The following is an 18,239-nucleotide window of genomic DNA, read 5'->3' as shown; positions in this document are numbered from 1 at the left end:
CACAGGCTGATTGCCTCCATGCCACGCCGCATTGAAGCAGTCATTTCTGCAAAAGGATTCCCGACCAAGTATTGAGTGCATAACTGAACATAATTATTTGAAGGTTGACTTTTTTTGTATTAAAAACACTTTTCTTTTATTGGTCGGATGAAATATGCCAATTTTTTGAGATAGGAATTTTGGGTTTTCATGAGCTGTATGCCAAAATCATCAGTATTAAAACAATAAAAGACCTGAAATATTTCAGTTGGTGTGCAATGAATCTAAAATATATGAAAGTTTAATTTTTATCATTACATTATGGAAAAGAATGAACTTTATCACAATATGCTAATTTTTTGAGAAGGACCTGTATGCAAAAGAGTATACCAGAGAGGGATAATAACTAGATTATAGGTCATCATATAGGCTGCACCATATGGTTCTGCCATTGCACACTTAGTGGCGAATTGAAATATTGGCGTGCCTCTCAGGATCTGCACGGAGCTCCTGGACCAGATTGTGGCATACCCCCTGTTCTTGTCTCTGTTCATTGATGGGGTGCACCCAAACCCTTCGTCTTCTCCTTGCCCGCCTACAGTGCAGGAGAAGAAGGGCAGCCCCCTTCTGTCTGGCAACAGTTATTTATTCTGTTGAAATAAAAAAACCTCAATAAAATGTAAAAGAGCTTGCTCAATTAAAATGGATAACTACTGGCTGCATACATGTAAATGTGTGGCTATGTTAAGGCTATATAGATGGATAGATAGATAGATACTGTATTGGTCCCAATGGGGATCAATAAAGCCATCCAGGAGCTCAATACAATAAATACACACAATAACAATTGGCCTTAAAAGGTGACTGCACTATATACTAAAAAGGCTTGATAGAAGGTCCTGCAGTTATTGAGATTGTTGATGCAGTAGATGAATAATGGCAAAATATAAAATAAATAAGAAATGACAGTAAATAAAACGATAAAGTGCCCTACAAACTAAGTTGATCTGATGCTTGAAAACATACTTTCACTGCGCAGATTATACATTTTTCAAATTATTCAGCCAAAAAGATGGAAAATAAATAAACTAGGCTACAATAGGCTACTCACCCATTGCGTTTCGTCTCTTTGCTGCGGTCGATTGACAGGTGACTTCCTGATTTTATACTGCAGCGCGGCCGTCGCGCCGCCTCCTGTTGGTGCTAGGGGCGTGCTTTTGACGCACGTAAAATGCGCGCCGCTGCGGCGCCGGTGTGTGAAGGCCTTTTAGGTTTGGCACTATCCACTCGCCATAGAGTGGAAGCGATCAGCAGCGGTGACCGCGGCGCAGCCTTGCCGCGGCGCGTACGCCTCCGGTGGAATCGAGCCGAAAGGCCTAAATACACAACCCGGTCTCACGAAAATACGTGACACTGTCACGTTATTTAATCTATTGAAACGTGATCAGGGACACGTATTTTCAAAATGTTTGTGTTTTAAAGCACAAATTTCAAACCCATGTATTTCAATTGGGAGTATTTGTCGTGTCACTAGCACGACTTCCAAACTAAGGTTCTGTCCGGGAGCGTTCTCCCTAATGTCCCTTAAGGAGGTCCGTACAGAACATTTATTGTTAAAAATTGTCTGTGATAACTAACAATATGACAGCTTTTGGCCACCCGTTTCTACTTAAACTTGTCTGTGAACAATATGACAGCTTTAGGCCACCCGTTTCTACTTTCACCTTTGATTCTGAGAATTTGTGACAATTCACGGATATATTAAATGAAGGTGCGCTGCTCAGGCAAACCGCGAAGGAAAAAAGGGTAGCTGCTTCATCTGTTCTTTTTAGAATTGTATGTCTTGATGTTTTGATCTAGCCATAGATCTATTGTCTTGTTTTTGACTATGTGAATGGAAGTCCGCGTCGATGCCTCGCAAGTCCAGTGTCGCGAGCGGACGTGACATCTAGAAGTCATACCGTATAATCATTAATATTGATGTGTAGGGGTTGATTATAACTCGTGAATAATATTGTTTATACCACAGTCTGGGGGAATACTCGTATTCTGATTGGCTGCAGGGTGTGTATTATCTCCTGATATAGGCCTACAGACACCTGCTAAGTAGTTCCAGTCAGTGTTTAGATTCTCTGCCCGAGCCCGACCCGACCCGATCCGCGGGCCGGGTCGGGCCGATATTTACCACCACTATCCTCGGGCCGGGCCTTTGATCAAGCGTTTTTATTTTTATTTTATCATTGGTTTATTAGCCTAATCTGAGGAGAAATCTATGCCATGAACAGAAATATTATAGGTCTTTAATACACGGGTCTTCTCAATGCCGTGGAATGCTCCGTTCACTTGCATGGGTCCGGTGACTTGTCAACCCCTCTGCTGATCAACACTACGAATGCTGGTAACGAATAAATTGTAAAAAAGACACAGCATGTGAAGTTATTTTTTCGTTTTGGCAGTAGCCGTGTAATAAGCGGGCTAATGTATAGAACGTCGCCGGTCAATATCGAAAATAAGACCCTTCAGGGCGAAGCAAGACATCTTCGCTGCGCGTCGGTGTACTGTTCGCCCTGGTGGGGCTTAATTTCCCGATAATGACCGGCGTTCTATGCATTATCCCTTACATATATATTTAGCAGAGTAGAATAAATGTGAACAAAGTTACATATGTATTAAAAAAAATGTTGGGTTGAAATCGGGCTCGGGCTCATAATTACAGTTAATCTGTCGGGGCGGGCCGGGCTCGGACAGAACGTGCACGGGCTCGGGATTGGTTTTCTTTATTAATCGAATGGGAAATGCAATAGGCCTATTTTAGGACCGAATCACCGTTGAACTTGTTTCTAATAACATTTCTAGCGAGAAATATACTTTTTACTTGCATAATCTTTAGTCAGTGATTACGTCTGATCTTTAGTTTTATAGTTATTAGGAAGATTTTATCGGCTCGCTCGCATGTTTCAACGACGTCAGGTTGCTAGGGACGCTGCTTTCGCTAAACTAGCAGCTCACGTGTTTCCTGCGTTTGTGTTATTAAACCGTTACTTTATGTAGCCTAACTTTTAATGATATCATCTTGTTAGAAACACGTATATCTGAGAGCCAACCCAGTCGCCAAAAGCATACGTTGACAGTGTACGTTTTCGTGAACACTGGATTACGTCGCATTTCAACATAAAATAGCGTGTTAATACACACACACACACACACACACACACACACACACACACAATGCATTTCGCTGCAGATATTCCCTCAATTATTATTACTTTCAAAACGTTGGCCAAGGTGGAATATCCTTTTTATTTGGGCTGCTTCTAGGACATTTTGGGTGGATTTTGAACGGTATGTGGGCAGGACGTTTTTTGCAGGACCTGGCAACCCTGCGCTGTTGCCCGGGGTGCTGAAATGCTCCGGAACAGATCTGGATCCACTATGGCCAAAAGACTTGTATGCCCCCCCCCCCCCCCCCCCCTTAAATAAATTATATGGCAGAATAAAGAATAAATTCATGCATTATCATTCAACTTGAACATGCGTTTTTACAGTATAGCGTGGTGGAGGGCTGACGTATGTTGGCCAACCCGGAAGTGAGCGTCGCCCTGGTTTCCCTTGACAAAAAGCCAACGGGTTTTTCCATTGGATTTTGGATTATTGCAGAAAAATTTGCATCTTTGAAGCACCTCCTCAAAAACTGAAAATAAATAAATAAATAAAAATATCTGTGCTCCAAAGAACGAAATGTAAACCAATGCATTCTGAATGGGAGTGTTTCTCCGATTTTTCCATGCTACACAGAACGAAATGTAAACCCATGCAAATAAAGACTTCATGTTCATAATAATTTAAATATCATTAATCTCCTGAGTGTGTAGAGTGGTATTCTATTTTTTTCAACGGGGCTGCATCCAGTCACTTGACCGTCATGGTTGCTATGGTGGTTGCTATTGACCGCCCCCTCTAATCCTTACATGGTTCTAAAAACCACGCGGCAAAGGAGCTGCCGTCCATTGTGTTGTTTTTGTCGTAAACTAGGGTCCGATGGTTAAAAAATAGACAGATATTCCAAGGTATCCTTAAAAGGCAGCTTGGATGTTTTTATTTTGTGCAGTTTAGACTTCTTCTATAACCAATTTTTGAAAGCAAAACACCAAGCTCATTGATTTAACGAGGCAGGGTTATTTGAAACAATTTATTAAATAAATATTTATGAGAGGTCATTCCTTCTCCTGAGTTTGCTTCCTATTTATGTCTAGTGTACAACCCTACTGTCCACAAGCATCACCCCCCCCCCCTCCCCATATGGATTTGGAGAATTGCTGCCATGTCCCGGTGGTGGAGGTATCATATTTATGAAAGAGGGCATTCAATTATACTACAATGATCAATTAGGAGGCCGAAGCCCTAAAGGAAGTGAGGCAATAGGTGACTGATTCGACAACATTTAAGTAAGCCTTGGGGTCTCTTATATATCAAAGGGGGTCTCAAAGGACGCATATACGCTTCAACCTGTGGCTTACAGGAAATTGCACCCACCCAGTTGCACCCACCCAGCGGCTCACTTGCAAGATTTTGGCCTGAAGTTCTTCCCAGACCTACACCGTAGCCATCCAACCTGCATATCCGAGAATCAGGCCTCTCTTTAATAATGACAAAAAGTTATGAGAGAAATACACATAAACTTTTGTTGTCTCATAAGCGGCGTGGTGCCGGCTCCTTTTGACCTTTTGACCCCAGACTTCTGAGGGAATAGCTGAATCAATTCATTAGTCAATCAGTATGTAAATATCTTCCCGGTTGCGTAAGAGGGCGAACAAGGTGTCCTTTAACATCTACGCTTCCAGGCGATTGCAACGGTGCCACACATGAGCATATTCAAACATGTTTAATGGTAGTAATTAGCAGAGGTGGGACCAAGTCATTGTTTTGCAAGTCACAAGTTAGTCTCAAGTCTTTGCCGTCAAGTCCCGAGTCAAGTCCCGAGTCAAGACAGGCAAGTCCCGAGTCAAGTCACAAGTCAAGGCCGACAAGTCTCAAGTCGAGTCCCAAGTCCTACCGTTTGAGTTTCGAGTCCTTTCGAGTCCTTTCAACAACAGAGAAATAATATTTAAGATTTGTATTTATTAAGCCTTTTTTTGGAAGAACATTGTTCAAACACTCATTTCAAAAGTGTAAGCTTAACCTTTTCAAGCATGTCACCACTTTATAAAAGATATCCTCCCTCTCAAAAATAAAATAAAATAAAATAATCTACATGTAATAGCGTGTGCAGTGACGTTGAAAGGACTTTCTGTTGCTGGTGGCTTGCTGGTGCTGGTGGCTTGCTAAGCTGCGTTGAACACAATGGAACCTAAGCAATGGAACATAAGCAAAGGAACCTAAGCAATGGAACCTAAACAATGGAATGTCGTGGAGATGAGTTCCACGTAAGCAGCGCTTTGCTGCTTACGTGGAATCTACAGTAGCCGCGTTAACATGGCACATCAGATCCACATAGATTTCTATGTTGCGGCATAGATCTGTTCCTAAAATGTGTTCCGAATGTACTGTATACATGGCAGTAACAAAAGTGTCCGTTATGTCTCTCGCGCACACCTGACACATCTCTGGACCGGCGGCGACATAATGGATGTCTTCTCACTATCGGGGATTTTAAATTGGATTTTAATGAAAGCACAGCAGGAGAGAGCTTTTCTCTGCCTGCTCCTTCAATTAAGAAGGAGCAGGACAGCGCAGCAACGTCAATTTCTCGTCAGATCTTTATATTTACCCTAAGCTCCGCCGCAAACAAGAGGAATTTGGATGCGAGTCCGCAGCCAAGACTGGAGGGAGAGAGTGGTCTTACGGGAATTTAGTGACCAGGAATCCTCGAAGGTCCAATTGCGCACTACTGCAGATGCCATCTCTCTAAGTTAAGAAGTATTTTAACGTTCAGCCTGCAAAAGTACTATTAGTAGCCTACTCATTTACAGTTATTTCGGACGCGAGTGGACACGTCATTAATAAACACCCATGTCCCGTCGCAAAGCAACCGGACACGCTTACCGGACTACTTTTACAAAGACGTGAATCAGGCAATAAATCCACTTTTCCACTTTTTGCCTACTGGCGCGCGGGTGTGTGTGTCATGTGTATCATATAGAAACAACGTGGATCTAATTTGATTGGATGTCGTGCCGCACACAGGTCACGTGCAAAGGGAGATAGAGCGGTCAGTGTCGTGTAAACATACATTTTAATCTTTAGGTTCGAGGAAAGTAGCAAGTCTTTTCAAGTCAAAAGGGTCAAGTCCAAGTGAAGTCACAAGTCACTGATGTTAAAGTCCAAGTCGAGTTGCAAGTCTATTTAGATTTAGTCAAGTCGAGTCTAAAGTCATCAAATTCATGACTCGAGTCTGACTCGAGTCCAAGTCATGTGACTCGAGTCCACAACTCTGGTAATTAGCTGTCGAAATTGGAGGCCTTAATCAATAATGAGCAGCTATTGATTTACTTACCGATAGAATTTGTGACAAATGACATGTTATTTAGCATCTACACTATGAGCTGAGTCCAATGACACCAAGCATGACACTCTAGCAAATGGTAACATGTATTTTACATGGTACATATGGTCTAGGACATGATCTCGGTGTGGCAAGAGGGCGAGCTTGATCTCATTGGACTCAGCTTAACGTGTATGCTAAATAACATGTAATTTGTCAAAAATCTCCATCGGGAAGCAAATCTATAGCTGGTCATTATTGATAAAGGCCTCCAAAATCGACAGCTAATTACTACCCCGAAACATATTCAAATATGATCATGTGTGGCACTGTTGCAATCGCCTCGAAACGTAGATGTCAAAGGACACCTTGTTTGCCCCGTTACGCCTCCGGGAAAATATATTTTCATACTTCTAATGGATTGATTCATATTTTAAGGTTCTCGGAGTGAGACTTTAAGCGGCTGCAGCAGAAGTGTTGAGACGAAAGATGATATCAAGACATTTATAGAATATTCCGATTCACATTATGATTCTTCGTCATAACTATCCGACCAAACATCCTTCACATTCACCGAGCGAAGATTATGAAAGTCCAGGCCCCCCTCCATCTCGTTGCACCTGCACCCAGCGGCTCGCTTGCATGATTTTGGCCTGAAGTTCTTCCCAGACCTACACCCTAGCCATCCAACATGCATATCTTAGAATCAGGCCTCTCTTTAATAGTGACAAAATGTTATGAGAGAAATACACATGAACTTTTTTTTATCTCATAAGCGGCGTGGTGCCGGCTCCTTTTGACCCCAGACTTCAAAAACGTGGCCACAGGCCAGCTGTGTCTACACACCTTAAGCCACAAATGTACACATCCATCCCACAAAAAATGGGGACTAGAAACTAACCTCCCTCTTATGTACATTTACTGTACTGTTGGAGGTCACGCCCCTTTTCCGGCCTTTTCGAGATAGCTAGGGATACTGAAATGTTTACACACATTTCCCGGGGCCCAGAGAACGACATATCCGAGATTTGGAATTCTAGCCCTTAGAGAAAAAAAGTTTTCCCAAATGGACTGTCATTTGGACAAAGCCCCTCTGAAGTGTTGCCTGCAAGACCTAATGCGAGCTTGATCTCATTGGACTCAGCTTAACGTGTATGCTAAATAACATGTCATTTGTCACAAATTTATATCGGGAAGTAAATCAATAGCTGCTCATTATTGATTAAGGCCTCCAATTTCGACAGCTAATTACTACCATTAAACATGTTTGAATATGCTCATGTGTGGCACCGTTGCAATCGCCTGGAAGCGTAGATGTTAAAGGACACCTTGTTCGCCCTCTTACGCAACCGGGAAGATATTTACATACTGATTGACTAATGAATTGATTCAGCTATTCCCTCAGAAGTCTGGGGTCAAAAGGAGCCGGCACCACGCCGCTTATGAGACAACAAAAGTTTATGTGTATTTCTCTCATAACTTTTTGTCATTATTAAAGAGAGGCCTGATTCTCAGATATGCAGGTTGGATGGCTACGGTGTAGGTCTGGGAAGAACTTCAGGCCAAAATCTTGCAAGTGAGCCACTGGGTGGGTGCAATTTCCTGTAAGCCACAGGTTGAAGCGTATATGCGTCCTTTGAGACCCCCTTTGATATATAATGCCGCGTTTCCACTGCAGGGTGCGGAACGGATCGGATCGCAAAGGTGCGGGTCGGGTCGCGTTTCCACCGCCAAAAGTGGGCGTGACCCGGACTTTGCCGTACCCGTTCCGGCCCCATTCTCGGGACTCCTCCGTTGCGGTACCCAAAACGAGACCAGACGCCTGAAAGGGTCCCGTGAAATTCTAGCTACACCCCCCCTCCGTTGATTGGTCGACAGAATCGTCACTTCCGGGTGACGCGGGGATAAAAACAAACAAACAGTAGCCTCGAGGTATTATTCTTTACAATTAACATGTCGCGTAAAAAGCTTGCTTGGGCGAACAAGGAGGTGGAGACGTTCGTCTGCATTCTTGGGGAGGAAGACGTTGTTTACGTAGCTGCCGCGGCGATCGACGTCCGGCCAACCACCAAGGGTACTGTCGGCAGTGGAAACGCGACCTCGGAACTGAGCTGGGCTATACCGCCCCCTCCCTACCGCACCTTTGCGATCCGATCCGTTCCGCACCCTGCAGTGGAAACGCGGCATAAGAGACCCCAAGGCTTACTTAAATGTTGTCGAATCAGTCACCTATTGCATCACTTCCTTTAGGGCTTCGGCCTCCTAATTGATCATTGTAGCATAATTGAATGCCCTCTTTCATATATATGATACCTCCACCACCGGGACGTGGCAGCAATTCTCCAAATCCATATGGGGAGGGGGGGGGGGGGTGATGCTTGTGGACAGTAGGGTTGTACACTAGACATAAATAGGAAGCAAACTCAGGAGAAGGAATGACCTCTCATAAATATTTATTGAATAAATTGTTTGAAATAACCCTGCCTCGTTAAATCAATGAGCTTGGTGTTTTGCTTTCCAAAATAGGTTATAGAAGAAGTCTAAACTGCACAAAATAAAAACATCCAAGCTGCCTTTTAAGGATACCTTGGAATATCTGTCTATTTTTTAACCATCGGACCCTAGTTAACGACAAAAACAACACAATGGACGGCAGCTCCTTTGCCGCGTGGTTTTTAGAACCATGTAAGGATTAGAGGGGGCGGTCGATAGCAACCACCATAGCAACCATGACGGTCAAGTGACTGGATGCAGCCCCGTTGAAAAAAATAGAATACCACTCTACACACTCAGGAGATTAATGATATTTAAATTATTATGAACATGAAGTCTTTATTTGCATGGGTTTACATTTCGTTCTGTGTAGCATGGAAAAATCGGAGAAACACTCCCATTCAGAATGCATTGGTTTACATTTCGTTCTTTGGAGCACAGGTATTTTTATTTATTTATTTATTTTCAGTTTTTGAGGAGGTGCTTCAAAGATGCAAATTTTTCTGCAATAATCCAAAATCCAATGGAAAAACCCGTTGGCTTTTTGTCAAGGGAAACCAGGGCGACGCTCACTTCCGGGTTGGCCAACATACGTCAGCCCTCCACCACGCTATACTGTAAAAACCAGCCTGTCCTCCTAGAAAATACGACCGCATAGGTCGTTTGTACCGCCCCAAATTACGACCCACTGGAGCGTATTTAGCGCCTCTAGCGGTCATGCAAATAACGACATTCTGAAGTCTCGGGGCCGCTCGTGGACGCTTGTGGTTGCTCGGGACGCGCGTAGCCATATTAATCGTTATTATCTGAATGGGAAATGCAATATTTTAGGACAGATACACAATTAAACGTGTTTCTAATGACATTTCTAGCGAGAAATGTACATTTTCCTTGCATAATCTTCAGTCAGTGAATGTGTATGATCTTTATTATCTGAATGGGAAATGCAATATTTTAGGATCGATTCAGCGTTAAACGTGTTTCGAATAACATTTCTAGCAAGAAATATACTTTTTACTTGCATAATCTTCATTCAGTGATTGTGTCTGATCTTTAGTTTTATAGTTATTAGGAAGATTTAATCGTCTCGCTCGCATGTTTCAACGACGTCAGGTTGGGGACGCTGCTTTCGCTAAACTAGCAGCTCACGTGTTTCCTGCGTTTGTGTTATTAAACCGTTACTTTATGTAACTTTTAATGATATTGTAATAACCACAGGCGAGGTATTGAGCGAAGTAAGCTTGATAGCAGGTTTATTGGATTCCACAATCGGACAGGCAGGCACAGCTCCACCGGAAAACTACAACAACCAAAACTCCCGCCCGGAAGGAAACCCCCGGAACCCCCTCTCAGAAGGCCCGCACCTTCCTCCCAAACCCTGTGACGCTAAAATATCATCTTGTTAGAAACCCGTTTATCTGAGAGCCAACCCAGTAGCCAAAAGCATACATTGACAGAGTAGGTTTTCGTGAACACTGGATTACGTCGCATTTCAACATAAAATAGCGTGCTAAGCACACACACACACACACACACACACACACACACACACGCACGCACGCACGCACGCACGCACGCACGCACACACACACACGCACACACAATGCATTTCGCTGCTAAAACAACAACTTGGGCTGCTTCTCAGACATTTTGGGTGGATTTTGAACGGTATGTGGGCAGGACGTTTTTTGCAGGCAGGACCTGGCAACCCTGCGCTGTTGCCCGAGGTGAAGAAATGCTCCGGAGCAGATCTGGATCCACCATGGCCAAAATAATTGTCATGAATAGCATGAATAGATTCATGCATTATCATTCAACTTGAACATGTGTTTTTACAGTATATAGTGGTGGAGGGATGACGTATGTTGGCAAACCCGGAAGTGAGCGTCGACCTGGGTTTCCCTTGACAATAAGCCAACGGGTTTTTCCATTGGATTTTGGATTATTGCAGAAAAATTAGCATCTTTGAAGCACCTCCACAAAAACTGAAAAAAATAAATAATAATAATAATAATAATAATAACTGTGCCCCAAAGAACGAAATGTAAACCAATGCATTCTGAATGGGAGTGTTTCTCAGATTTTTCCATGCTACACAGAACGAAATGTAAACCCATACAAATAAAGACTTCATGGTCATAATAATTAAAATATCATTAAGCTACTACTGAGTGTGTAGGGAGGTATTCTATTTTTTTCAACGGGGCTGAATCCAGTCACTTGACCGTCATGGTTGCTATGGTGGTTGCTATCGACCGCCCCCTCTAATACTCGTGGCTCTAAAAACCACGCGGCAAAGGAGCTGCCGTCAATTGGGTTGTTTTTGTCGTAAACTAGGGTCCGATGGTTGAAAAATAGACAGATATTCCAAGGTATCCTTAAAAGGCAGCTTGGATGTGTTTATTTTCTGCAGTTTAGACTTCTTCAATAACTAATTTTTGTAGGCAAAACACCAAGCTCATTGATTTAATGAGGGAGGGTTATTTGAAACAATTTATTCAATAAATATTTGTGAGAGGTCATTCCTTCTCCTGATTTTACTTCCTATTTATGTCTAGGGTAAACCCCTACTGTCCACAAGCATCCCCCCCTCCCCATATGGATTTGGAGAATTGTTGCCACGTCCCAGTGGTGGAGGTATCATATATATATGAAAGAGGGCATTCAATTATAGCCTACTACAATGATCAATTAGGAGGCCGAAGCCCTAAAGGAAGTGATGCAATAGGTGACTGAGTCTACAACATTTAAGTAAGCTGTATAGGGTCTCTTATATATCAAAGGGGGTCTCAAAGGACGCATACGCTTCAACCTGTGGCTCCAGCACTACAGGAAATGACTCAGCAAGTGCTCCATCTCGTTTCAACTCACCCAGCGGCTCGCTTGCAAGATTTTGGCCTGAAGTTCTGTCCAGACCTACACCCTAGCCATCCAACATGCATATCTGAGAATCAGGCCTCTCTTTAATAATGACAAAAAGTTATGAGAGAAACACACATTAACTTTTTGTTATCATAAGCGGCGTGGTGCCGGCTCCTTTTGACCTTTTGACCCCCGACTTCAAAAACGTGGCCACAGGCCAGCTGTGTCTACACACCTTTAGCCACAAATGTACATCTCCATCCCACAAAAAATGGGGACTAGAAACTAACCTCTGTCTTATGTACATTTACTGTACTGTTGGAGGTCACGCCCCTTTGCCGACCTTTTCGAGATAGCTAGGGATGCTAAAATGTTTACACACATTTCCCGGGGCCCCGTGAACGACATATCCGAGATTTGGAGTTCTAGCCCTCAGAGAAAAAAAGTTTTCCCAAATGGAGTGTCATTTGGACAAAGCCCCTCAGAAGTGTAGCCTGCAAGACCTAATGGTTCAGAATGTGGTGGAAAAACAGTTTTTGAGATAGGAAGGTCCTACCGCCCTGAAATTTTAATACCTTATTCTAGGGCCTAACGTGGACCTCCGCTCCGAAACTTGGCCCGGTCGGACCCCGAGGGCAGGAAGGGGGGGCCCTTCCTGCCCGAAACTTGGCCCGGTCAGACCCCGAGGGCAGGCCCCCCCTTCCTGCCCTCGGGGTCCGACCGAAAAGGTCTATCTCGAAAAGGTCGGCAAAGGGGCGTGACCTCCAACAGTACAGTAAATGTACGTAAGACAGAGGTTAGTTTCTAGTCCCCATTTTTTGTGGGATGGAGGTGTACATTTGTGGCTAAAGGTGTGTAGACACAGCTGGCCTGTGGCCACGTTTTTGAAGTCGGGGGTCAAAAGGTCAAAAGGAGCCGGCACCACGCCGCTTATGAGATAACAAAAAGTTAATGTGTGTTTCTCTCATAACTTTTTGTCATTATTAAAGAGAGGCCTGATTATCAGATATGCATGTTGGATGGCTATGGGTGTAGGTCTGGGAAGAACTTCAGGCCAAAATCTTGCAAGCGAGCCGCTGGGTGCAGGTGCAACGAGATGGAGCACTTGCTGAGCCTGGACTTTCATAATCTTCGCTCTGTGAATGTAAAGGATGTTTGGTCGGATGTTACGACGAAGAATCATAATGTTAATGGGAATATTCTATAAATCTCTTGATATCATCTTTCGTCTCAACACTTCTGCTGCAGCCACTTAAAGTCTCACTCCGAGAACCTTAAAATATGAATCAATCCATTAGAAGTATGAAAATATCTTCCCGGTGGTGCAACAGAGCAAACAAGGTGTCCTTTGACATCTACGTTTCGAGACGATTGCAACAGTGCCACACATGATCATATTTGAATATGTTTCGGGGTAGTAATTAGCTGTCGATTTTGGAGGCCTTTATCAATAATGACCAGCTATAGATTTGCTTCCCGATGGAGATTTTTGACAAATTAGAGTCCAATGAGATCAAGCTCGGCCTCTTGCTACACCGAGATCATGTCCTAGACCTAGGTGTACCATGTAAAATACATGTTACCATTAGCTAGAGTGTCGTTCTTGGTGTCATTGGACTCAGCTCAACGTGTAGATGCTAAATAACATGTAATTTTTCACAAATTTCTATCGGGAAGCAAATCAATAGCTGCTCATTATTGATTAAGGCCTCCAATTTCGACAGCTAATTACTACCATTAAACATGTTTGAATATGCTCATGTGTGGCATTGTTGTAATCGCCTGGAAGCGTAGATGTTGAAGGACACCTTGTTTGCCCCGTCACGCCACCGGGAAGATATTTACATGCTTCTGATTGACTAATGAATTGATTCAGCTATTCCCCCAGAAGTCTGGGGTCAAAAGGTCAAAAGGAGCCGGCACCACGCCGCTTATGAGACAAAAGTTAATGTGTATTTCTCTCATAACTTTTTGTCATTATTAAAGAGAGGCCTGATTCTCAGATATGCAGGTTGGATGGCTACGGTGTAGGTCTGGGAAGAACTTCAGGCCAAAATCTCGCAAGCGAGCCGCTGGGTGCAGGTGCAACGAGATGGAGCACTTGCTGAGTCATTTCCTGTAGGGCTGGAGCCACAGGTTGAAGCGTACACACACACACACACACACACACACACACACACACACACACACACACACACACACACACACACACACACACACACACACACACACACACAATGCATTTCGCTGCTAAAACAACAACTTGGGCTGCTTCTAGGACAGGGGGTCCTTTGAGACCCCCTTTGATCTATAAGAGACCTCAAAGTACAGCTTACTTAAATGTTGTCGACCTGCAGTCACCTATTGCATCACTTCCTTTCGGGCTTCGGCCTCCTAATTGATCATTGTAGTATAATTGAATGCCCTCCTTCATATATATGATACCTCCACCACTGGGACGTGGCAACAATTCTCCAAATCCATATGGGGAGGGGGGGGGGGGTGATGCTTGTGGACAGTAGGGTTGTACACTAGACATAAATAGGAAGCAAACTCAGGAGAAGGAATGACCTCTCGCAAATATATATTTAATAAATTGTTTCAAATAACCCTGCCTCGTTAAATCATTGAGCTTGGTGTTTTGCTTTCAAAAATAGGTTATAGAAGAAGTCTAAACTGCAGAAAATAAAAACAACCAAGCTGCCTTTTAAGGATACCTTGGAATATCTGTCTATTTTTTAACCATCGGACCCTATTTTACAACAAAAACAACACAATGGACGGCAGCTCCTTTGCCGCGTGGTTTTTAGAGCCATGTAAGGATTAGAGGGGCGGGTCGATAGCAACCACCATAGCAACCATGACGGTCAAGTGAATGGATGCAACCCCGTTGAAAAAAATAGAATACCACCCTACACACTGAGGAGAATAATGATATTTAAATTATTATGACCATGAAGTCTTTATTTGCATGGGTTTACATTTCGTTCTGTGTAGCATGGAAAAATCGGTGAAACACCCATTCAGAATGCATTGGTTTACATTTCGTTCTTTGGAGCAGTTATTTTTATTTATTTATTTATTTTCAGTTTTTGTGGAGGTGCTTCAAAGATGCTAATTTTTCTGCAATAATCCAAAATCCAATGGAAAAACCCGTTGGCTCTTTGTCCAGGGAAACCCAGGTCGACGCTCACTTCCTGGTTGGCCAACATACGTCATCCCTCCACCACTATATACTGTAAAAACACATGTTCAAGTTGAATGATAATGCATGAATCTATTCATGCTATTCATGACAATTATTTTGGCCATGGTGGATCCAGATCTGTTCCAGAGCATTTCTGCACCTCGGGCAACAGCGCAGGGTTGCCAGGTCCTGCCTGCAAAAATCGTCCTGCCCACATACCGTTCCAAATCCACCCAAAATGTCCTAGAAGCAGCCCAAGTTGTTGTTTTAGCAGCGAAATGCATTGTGTGTGTGTGTGTGTGTGTGTGTGTGTGTGTGTGTGTGTGTGTGTGTGTGTGTGTGTGTGTGTGTGTGTGTGTGTGTGTGTGTGTGTGTGTGTGTGTGTGTGTGTGTGTGTGTGTGTGTGTGTGTGTGTGTGTGTGTGTGTGTGTGTGTGTGTGCTAACACGCTATTTCATGTTGAAATGCGACTGGGTTGGCTCTCAGATAAACGTGTTTCACGTCACAGGGTTTGGGAGGAAGGGGCGGGCCTTCTGAGAGGGGGTTCCGGGGGTTTCCCTCCGGGCGGGAGTTTTGGTTGTTGTAGTTTTCCGGTGGAGCTGTGCCTGCCTGTCCGATTGTGGAATCCAATAAACCTGCTATCAAGCTTACTTCGCTCAATACCTCGCCTGTGGTTATTACAATATCATTAAAAGTTACATAAAGTAACGGTTTAAGAACACAAACACAGGAAACACGTGAGCTGCTAGTTTAGCGAAAGCAGCGTCCCTCGCAACCTGACGTCGTTGAAACATGCGAGCGAGCCGATTAAATCTTCCTAATAACTATAAAACTAAAGATCAGACACAATCACTGACTGAAGATTATGCAAGTAAAAAGTATATTTCTCGCTAGAAATGTTATTAGAAACACGTTTAACGGTGAATCGATCCTAAAATATTGCATTTCCCATTCAGATAATAAAGATTAATAAAGATCATACACATTCACTGAGTGAAGATTATGCAAGGAAAATGTACATTTCTCGCTAGAAATGTCATTAGAAACACGTTTAATGGTGTATCTGTCCTAAAATATTGCATTTCCCATTCAGATAATAACGATTAATATGGCTACGTAACAATTTCACCAAATGCCCTGTTGGTCATGTGGCATACATACCTCCCGCGACCTGTAGAGGCACTTGATACGCTCCAGTGGGTCGTAATCCGTGGCAGTACAAACGACCTATACGGTCGTAAAATTTTGCGGACTTGTTGGTAAAAACACATGTTCAAGTTGAATGATAATGCATGAATATATTCTTTATTCTGCCATAGAATTTATTTAAGGGGGGGGGGGCATACAAGTCTTTTGGCCATAGTGGATCCAGATCTGTTCCGGCGCATTTCAGCACCCCGGGCAACAGCGCAGGGTTGCCAGGTCCTGCAAAAAACGTCCTGCCCTCATACCGTTCAAAATCCACCCAAAATGTCCTAGAAGCAGCCCAAATAAAAAGGATATTCCACCTTGGCCAACGTTTTGAAAGTAATAATAATTGAGGGAATATCTGCAGCGAAATGCATTGTGTGTGTGTGTGTGTGTGTGTATAACACGCTATTTTATGTTGAAATGCGACGTAATCCAGTGTTCACAAAAACGTACACTGTCAACGTATGCTTTTGGCGACTGGGTTGGATCTCAGATATACGTGTTTCTAACAAGATGATATCATTAAAAGTTAGGCTACATAAAGTAACGGTTTAATAACACAAACGCAGGAAACACGTGAGCTGCTAGTTTAGCGAAGGCAGCGTCCCTAGCAACCTGACGTCGTTGAAACATGCGAGCGAGCCGATAAAATCTTCCTAATAACTATAAAACTAAAGATCAGACGTAATCACTGACTAAAGATTATGCAAGTAAAAAGTATATTTCTCGCTAGAAATGTTATTAGAAACAAGTTCAACAGTGATTCGGTCCTAAAATAGGCCTATTGCATTTCCCATTCGATTAATAAAGAAAACCAATCCCGAGCCCGTGTACGTTCTGTCCGAGCCCGGCCCGCCCCGACAGATTAACTGTAGGCTAATTATGAGCCCGAGCCCGATTTCAACCCAACATTTTTTTTAATACATATGTAACTTTGTTCACATTTAGTCTACTCTGCTAAATATATATGTAAGGGATAATGCATAGAACGCCGGTCATTATCGGGAAATTAAGCCCCACCAGGGCGAACAGTACACCGACGCGCAGCGAAGATGTCTTGCTTCGCCCTGAAGGGTCTTATTTTCGATATTGACCGGCGACGTTCTATACATTAGCCCGCTTATTACACCGCTACTGCCAAAACGAAAAAATAACTTCACATGCTGTGTCTTTTTTACAATTTATTCGTTACCAGCATTCGTAGTGTTGATCAGCAGAGGGGTTGACAAGTCACCGGACCCATGCAAGTGAACGGAGCTTTCCACGGCATTGAGAAGACCCGTGTATTAAAGACCTATAATATTTCTGTTTATTTCTCCTCAGATTAGGCTAATAAACCAATTATAAAATAAAAATAAAAACGCTCGATCAAAGGCCCGGCCCGAGGATAGTGGTGGGAAATATCGGCCCGACCCGGCCCGCGGGTCGGGTCGGGTCGGGCTCGGGCTCGGGCAGAGAATCTAAACACTGACTGGAACTACTTAGCAGGTGTCTGTAGGCCTATATCAGGAGATAATACACACCCTGCAGCCAATCAGAATACGAGTATTCCCCCAGACTGTGGTATAAACAATATTATTCACGAGTTATAATCAACCCCTACACATCAATATTAATGATAACCCATTATTATACGGTATGACTTCTAGATGTCACGTCCGCTCGCGACACTGGACTTGCGAGGCATCGACGCGGACTTCCATTCACAGAGCCAAAAACAAGACAATAGATCTATGGCTAGATCAAAACATCAAGACATACAATTCTAAAAAGAACAGATGAAGCAGCTACCCTTTTTTCCTTCGCGGTTTGCCTGAGCAGCGCAACTTCATTTAATATATCCGTGAATTGTCACAAATTCTCAGAATCAAAGGTGAAAGTAGAAACGGGTGGCCTAAAGCTGTCATATTGTTCACAGACAAGTTTAAGTAGAAACGGGTGGCCAAAAGCTGTCTTATTGTTAGTTATCACAGACAATTTTTAACAATAAATGTTCTGTACGGAGCTCCTTAAGGGACATTAGGGAGAACGCTCCCGGACAGAACCT

This window comes from Gadus macrocephalus, chromosome 2 (genome assembly GCF_031168955.1).
Source record: "Gadus macrocephalus chromosome 2, ASM3116895v1".
In the NCBI taxonomy this organism is placed as follows: Eukaryota; Metazoa; Chordata; class Actinopteri; order Gadiformes; family Gadidae; genus Gadus; species Gadus macrocephalus.
Note: the sequence above shows the minus strand (reverse complement) of the source record.